The sequence below is a fragment of the Nelumbo nucifera genome, chromosome 4, assembly GCF_055504915.1.
Source record: "Nelumbo nucifera cultivar China Antique chromosome 4, China Antique-T2T, whole genome shotgun sequence".
In the NCBI taxonomy this organism is placed as follows: Eukaryota; Viridiplantae; Streptophyta; class Magnoliopsida; order Proteales; family Nelumbonaceae; genus Nelumbo; species Nelumbo nucifera.
In genome coordinates, this window is record NC_142652.1 from 46,490,055 (window position 1) to 46,498,128 (window position 8,074).

Consider the following 8,074-nt stretch of genomic DNA (forward strand, 5'->3'; position numbering starts at 1 on the left):
TCGGTAAGGACCTTCCCAGTTGGACCCGAGCTTGCCAGCGCCGGGCTCAGACACCATAACTTTACGAAGGGCCTGGTCGCCAACGCGGAGGTTTCGCCTCTTGACCCTGGCGTTATAGTACCGATCTACTCTCTGCTGGTAGGCTGCGGTCCTAATGTACGCGAGGTCCCTTACTTTGTCGAGTAGGTCGAGGTTGGTACGTAGCTCATCTACGTTTGTTTGATCACTATATGTTTCTAGGCACAACGTAGGTACTTTGATCTCTGCGGGGATCACTGCTTTGGTGCCATAGGTGAGATTGAAGGGTGTTTCTCTAGTGGCGGTCTTCTCCGTGGTCCGGTAGGCCCATAGGACACTGGGTAGTTCATCTGCCCAAAATCCTTTAGCTCGGTCCAGCCATGCCTTTTGTCCGCGGAGGATGGCTCTGTTCGTGACTTCTGCCTGACCGTTTGCTTGAGGGTGTGCGACTGAAGTAAAATTCTATTGGATCCCCATGTCTTCGCACCAGTCTTGAAATTTGATGTCCTCGAACTGCTTGCCGTTGTCGGAGATCAACACCCGAGGTAATCCGAAGTGGCACACGATGTTCTTCCAAAAGAAGTTTTGGACATTTCGGGTTGTGATTGTCACGAGGGGCTCGGCTTCTATCCACTTGGTAAAATAGTCCACTGCCACTACTAAGAACTTTCTTCCACCTGTTGCTGGCGGGAAAGGCCCGAGTAGATCGATGCCCCACTATGCAAAGGGCCACGAGCTGGTGAGATACTTGAGGTTGGCAGCAGGTTGGTGGTGAATATTGGCATGTCTTTGGCATTTGTCACATTTTCTGACGAGCTCAATAGCGTCTGCCTTCATTGTTGGCCAATAATACCCTTGTCGGAGTGCCTTTTGGGCGAGGGCCCTGCCCCCCAAGTGCCCACCGCATAAAGCCTCATGGGTGTCGCGGAGTACGAGCTTGGCTTCGGTAGGTCACAAGCAACGTAAGTAGGGGAGTGTGTAAGATCTCCGGTATAATTGTTCGTCTATCTTGACATGACAGAATATTATTTAAAACTTTTTAATATATCATTAAAATCATCATAATTTTAAAAAGTGTTTTTCCTAAAAGAACCAGCAATTAATTATTGATTGGATAATTGGCTTACTACTTTGATATGACTCAATTACTAACTCACTATAATTCAAAAGATAAAGAAAAACGCTTATAACTACAAAAGAGTATTCTCAATCTAAAAAAAAACATATAGTTAAGAGATTGACATATATAAGGAAGAGAAGATGGTTAAAGACCAAATGCGATACAAAGAGAAACTTACCTATTACAATCACATAATTTTTCCTAGTTGATTTATACAGTTTTTTGTGTGATGGTTTTTGAGCCTTGAATGTGCAATTATATTTGTTCTAATGATCCCTGGAAGGTGTAATTATTAACTAATTTAATGTTTGTAGAAAACCTTCTTAATATCTTTAGGAGTTTTTAGGAATGAAGAAGGAAACATCATTGCACTTTTCTCAGGCCCAGTTGGTGAAGGGGATTCCTTTAGAGCTGAAACTATGGCTGTTATGGAAGGGATCTAGAAGGCTAAAGAGCTGAATATTAGGAAGCTGGGAATAGAAGGCAATTCGAAGCTTGTAATTAGTTGGCTCCAAAAACAGGAGGAAGAGGGATGGTGGTGCAACATTTATGAGAAGAGGAAAGCTGCTAAATTGCAGAAAGGAGTAGAGGTGTCATGTAAATGGGTTAAAAGAGAAGCAAATTCTGCAGACGATACACTTGCTAAACAAGTGATGGGAAGGAATGATTTGTTTTGGGCTATACAGAAATATTTCTCTAGGGTAGTGTTTATCCCTCCCCCTTTCTTGTACTATAATTTTCTTATTTTAATAAAATTGGTTCTGTTATTGATAAAATAAAATACTTCTGGTATTTTAGATTTTCCACATATCTTAGCAAAATTAGCAAAATATCCCTACAATTTCTCCAACTCTCTACATGGCGAACTGTTCGTCTATATCAATATTACAAACCATGGTTTAAGGTCATTGTAGTTGCAATTTAAATAATTGATCATGCATGGTTTAGTGAACAGGTGGGAACACCTACCTTGTTTTACAACATCAACTTCTGTCCTATATAATTAAAAATAATGATGGGATTTTGGGAAGCCAACAGGCAAAAGAAACATACCTTCCACCTTGCATTCCTAAAAAGTAGAGAATCCATATTGAATAAATTTTCAAGCCGACCACACTCAATCAGAACAGATATTATTGCTTCAGCCAGGATCTTGTCCTGGTCAGCATTAAAGAAACACCCACGATTCTTTGCATCAAGTACTACACTTTTCCAAATGGTTCTGCTGTTGATTAATGTTTCTCCATTCCCTAAAATCCAAAGACAGTACCTACAATGGAAATGAAAACCAATTTCTAAATCCAAGACACTTGAGCATGATTGTAATAAGGTAAATCCTTATAACATTCTACCTTGCCCGTGTCAAAGCCACATTGGTTCGTTGAAAATTAGCAAGAAAACCTACTGATCCATTTCCATTAGACCTGACTGTAGATATTATTATAACATCCTCTTCACCACCTTGAAACCCATCTACAGACCGAACACTCACAGAAAAGTCACTCTGTGTTTCATATGTGCTTCCAAGTTTCTCTTGGATTGCAAAAACTTGAGCCTTGTATGGGGATATAACACCAACACTAATCCTCTGTCTTGTGGCAACTGAAGCTGTAAGTATTCAAAAAGTAAAAGTAAGCAAGTAATGAGTCAAAACTTTGATGTTAGTCTTGGGGCTCATGTGATTCATAATCCAATTCCATTTCGATATCATAAAACAATTTTCAGTTCAAACACCGGTACTCTTCTAAAGAAACAACAAATCATACCTTTATACAGATTTTTCACTATCTCAGACACCACAGCAGCCTCTACCATATTTTTCTGGCTGCATTTATGAAATGCCTCCTTACCATAAGAAACATTTATAAATGAATAAGGGCCATACATTTTATCATTAAGAATTGCCTTTCATAGCATCTTTCTTTTACATTCGGAGCATCTGAGATATGTTTTTTGTAGAATTCCAAATTTGGGAATAAGCTTATGGATGGATGCATTCTGTACTGGACATTTAAAAGGTGCGTCTCATGCCCCAAAGCCACCAACCTCTCAAACAAACTCCTTCCAAATTCAGCCTTCTCAGAGATCTGATAAACATAGAAAGTTTTAAAAAATAATGAAATAACTTTACATAAGCAGAAAGGATAAAAATTTGAAAAAACTATCCAACCTTGCTTTTTACCATTGCAGGCAATTGATGTTGATCACCTATAAGAATAGCATGTCGAACACCAGGAAGTTGTAGGGGAATGGTTGATTCACATTCTTTAAGTTGGGCAGCTTCATCAATAACTACAATTTCCATTGGTGTCATCAATTCTTCCTGCAGCTTAGATGAGCTTGAAGCAGTGCAGAAAATCAAATGAGCACTCCTAAAACAGAACTTTCTAATTGAATCTTCATCAGAAAATTCAGGAATAGAGAATGTTTCACAAAGGGATCTGAGATTCTCAAGGCACGTTTTTTTAGTCTTATAAACCAAATATGCTGCAGATCCACTATCATTGTTATTTACATTTTTAGAATGAGGAAAGATTTCCTCCAACTCTTCATTTGTAAGAGAAACATTTTGTAAGAGTGTCCCTAGAGATTGAAGCAGATCAAGAGCTCTTACCATTTTCTGTACAACTCCTTCTGAAATAAAAGATGTAGGAAGGTGGGTACAAAAAATTTTAATAAAAAGCTCTAGGCATTTCTCAATGGAACCAAACCTTGCTCTTATAAACTGTCCAAGTGTCTGAAACTCATTCTTTTTTGGTTTGAATTTTTTCTTGGACTTTATCAAATGCTTCTCAATTCTAATTTTTATAGTATTTCTAAGATTTATACAGTTTTTCCTTAGGACCCATTTATTTCTAGAATTCTGGACCCGGGGGAGGAAAGTCCATCAACGGGATTGTGGTTTCCATTGACCACTTTTTCATGCTCATTTTTTGGATTCATGTGGGACCTGTTGCTTTGTTGGGTAAATGGTACTCATCTCCTAGGTGGGTAAGTAACTTTCCTACCTAGGGGAAAATTGATAAAAAAATGTGTTGGGACAATTTTGGCCATACAATGACTTTTTGTGGATAAAAGAGTCATTGTCTAATTTATTTTGGAATCAAAAGAACATAAGTAAGTGTTTCCTAGGTAATACTCACCCTAGTAAGTTCACCTATTTGATGGTTACCTCTCACAACCTCCTTCCAAATACCCTTCATGATTTTTCCACAATCTTTAATGGGTAGACCAAATATTCTCAATCTAAAATGCCTTTTAATTATTCCTCTAACTAGCTCAAACACCATTCGCTAAATAATCAAAACTACCTTTGATGAATCATGTTATCATCCTTAAAATAAAATCTCCACCAACTGTTACATAGATCCAAATCAAGCCTTTCCTTGACATTGCCCAAGCCATTCCTTCTATTACTACTCTAACAAGGACCATAGCAAGTCACTTCTTCCAAACTAAAAACATTGATCATATCTTTATTTCTAATAAAATCCAACTTACTTGGCCACTTCCACACCCCTTATCCTCCTTGTATGGGATAAAATATTCATGTCCCCAAAGCACTTACCCGTTTACCATTCTGCACCTGGTTTTGCACTTCCAAGTTCCAATGAGAGGCTACCCTGTTTCTATACTTTCTATGGATTGATTAGACATGCATGAAAACCGAGCCATGCGTGCAAAGAGAAGCATAAATATAATGGTTCCAGAGTATTAAGGAAATGCAAGTTACCAATGGAGGTTCTCACCCAAGTTTAGAATTTACCAATGGTGGTTCTCACTCAAGTTTAGAAGTTACCAATGGAGGCTCTCACCCATGTTTAGAAACAACTAAATAGGAAGAAAACCATTTAAGAAATATTATACATAGGTAATTGCCTATTCTCTTCTTGCTTTCCATTATTATTTTATTCTTTTGTGTATATATATATATATATATATATTGTACCCTAAACCCCTTGGTTGATATATACAAGGAATACAAATTTTTACATTGTTTAGAATTGCTCTTGTCCCTTCTTTAACTTGGTATTAGAGCCAAGACTTGAAGGTCCACTATGGCTGCAAACAGTGCTGATTCGTTTGAAGTTGTGAGCTCTAATTTGTTTGACCTTCAGAACATGACCACTATGGTGGCCATGAACTCTATTCCCAATATGTCTCCTTATCTCACCATCAAGTTGAATGGATAAAATTTTATACTATGGAGAGCTCAACTTTTAGCAGTGCTTAGAGCATACAAGTTGATGGGTTTGATTGATCGACCAAGGCACAACTAAAGGAAATCCCAGATTTGAATGATGGCAGTATGAAAATTTTTAACCCAAACTATTCTTCTTGGGTACAGTTGGACCAACTTGTTTTGAGTTGGCTTGTTGCATCTCTGACAGAGGGCATATTAGCCCAAGTTGTTGGATTGTCTATTACAGCCGAAGTCTGGAGTGCCCTAGAGAGATCATTTTCTTCTCATTCATGATCTTGGGTACTATAACTTAAGTGTCAACTTTAAAATATTAATAAAGGCAACTTGTCTATAAGTGATTATATTCAAAAAGAAAGAACTATTGTAGACAATTTGTTTGCTGTTTCTAAACTAGTAGCAAAAGAGGATCTTGTTCTATATGTTTTTTTTTTCGACTAGGAAATGAATATGAATATCTCATCACTGCTATTACTAACAGAACTGATCCTGATCAGTTAGGAATCAATGATATTCTTGATCTACTTCTTAGTCATGAATCTTGGCTTACTCAACATAATGTCTCCACTGAAGCTCCCCATGCTAATATTGTTGCAAACAATAACAATAATAATAGCAAGAGCAACAATAATAACCCTCAGTTTTAGATCTACAGAGGAAACTATGCCTGTGACAAAGGCAGGGGGCATGGCAATCAACCTGGACGAGGATAAGGTCGAGGTAGAGGTAACCCAATTGTTTGCCAATTGTGTAATAAACCCGGACTTGAAGCATTAAAGTGCTATAAATGATATGATCTTTCGTATAAAAGAGAAAACAACAATAGTTCTCCAGGTCCTACTGCTGCATTTCATAGTGGTATTTCTTCCTACAATGGTTCAATAGCTAATTTTGATCCCATCTGGTATCCCAATAGTGGAGCAACCCACCACATGACTCTAGATGTTGATAAATTATAGAACAAGTCTAAATTTTTGGGTATGGATCAAGTGAAAATTGGTAATGAAGAAGGTTTGGCAATTAAGAGTATTGGTTATTCTTCTATAGATTATGATCAACATCAATTTAAATTGAAAAATGTTTATCATGTTCCTACTTTGACAAAGAATTTGATTTCTGTTAGTAAATTTACAAGAGATAATGATTTGGTGTTTGAATTTCACCCAGACTTCCTTTTATTGAAGGATCGTATATATGGGGGGAACTTTAATTAGAGAACCAGAAGAGATGGACTATATCAGTTTCTAGGCACTAATGGCGACACAGAGAATTCATCCTAAGTGTTCGTTGGAGAAAGCGCTTCTCTTTAGGATTGGCATCATCGACTTTGGACATGCTTCTTTAAAAGTTGTTAAATTAGTAATTTCTAAATTTGGTTTGCCCTATTCAGGAAATGTTAGTGACAGTTTTGTTTGTGAGGCTTGCCAATTAGGCAAAGCCCATCGTTTAAATTTGTCTATTTCTTCTAGTAGTATTTCACAACCTTTGGAAATAATTTATTCAGATATATGGGGACCTGCCCTGGTATTATCTACAAAAGGTTATAAATATTATATCTTGTTTATGGATGCATATTCAAATTTTTTTTTGAATTTATCCCCTTGAAAGGAAGTTAAATGTTTTTGATACTTTTCTCAAGTTTAAGAGACATGTTGAAAATTTGTTTTCCACTAAAATTAAAATGTTCCAAAGTGTTTAAGGAGGAGAATTCTATAAATTATCTCATTTCTTGGACAATGAAGGAATTTTGCATCGAGTGAGTTGTCATCATACTCATGAGCAAAACGGAAGTGCTGAATGGAAACACCGGTATATTATTGAGTCCACTCTCTCTCTACTAGTGTCCTCCTCTTTCCCCAAATCCTTATGGGCCAAAGTAGCAGAAATTGCAATTTTTCTCATTAATCGGTTGCCTACACCAGTCATTGGTAATCTCTCTCCATATGAAAAGTTGTTTGGCCATAAACTTGATTATTCTATACTAAGAAGTTTTAGTTGTCTTTCCTATCTTCTCATTCGGCCATATAACAAGCACAAAATGGACTATACGTTTATTTGTTGCATTTTTATCGGATACAGTTCATCTCATAAAGGGTACAAGTGCTATAATCCAGTAACTTCACAACAAATTATTGCCAGACGTATGGTTTTTGATGAGAAATAGTTTCCTGAGATTCACTCCAGATAGTCTTTCCTCTGGACCTCTAGATTCAGCATCAATCACTCTACTTCCTATCCCCTCAGTTGTTGGTGCGTAGGAGAATTCTATTTCTCCCCATGATACTACTTCTACCAAGCAAGGTACAACTTCGGGTTCCTCTTTTATTGTTTCCCCTCTAGCTGCATGAACACACTCTATGACCACTTGTTCCATGTCAGCCCGCCTTGCTCAAACTGCCACAAGGTATTCCCTACCCGAAGGACTTCTAGCAGAGAGTGGGCCGAATGATGTAGAATCATCTTGCTATTCTCAGGCGTTCAAGTCTGCTTACTAGTGTTTTTCTATGGCCTCTGAGTTTCATGCTCTTCTTAGAAATGAGATGTGGCAACTTGTTCCCTATGAACCCACTATGAATGTTTTTGGCTCTAAGTGGATCTACAAGATCAAGAGGAAGCCTGATGGCTTTGTAGAAAGGTATAAAGCCATATTAGTTGCTCAAGATTTCTCTCAGGTTCTTGGTGTTGATTTCACTAATACTTTCAGTCCTGTTGTTAAGCCAGCCACTATCTGTGTA

The 8,074-nt window shown here is 37.6% G+C and overlaps 1 pseudogene; it reads right to left on the minus strand.

The window, feature by feature from the left end:
- Positions 1 to 1,208: 1,208 nt before the first annotated feature.
- On the minus strand, positions 1,209 to 7,713 carry LOC104589411 (putative helicase MAGATAMA 3; annotated as a pseudogene).
- Positions 7,714 to 8,074: the final 361 nt, after the last annotated feature.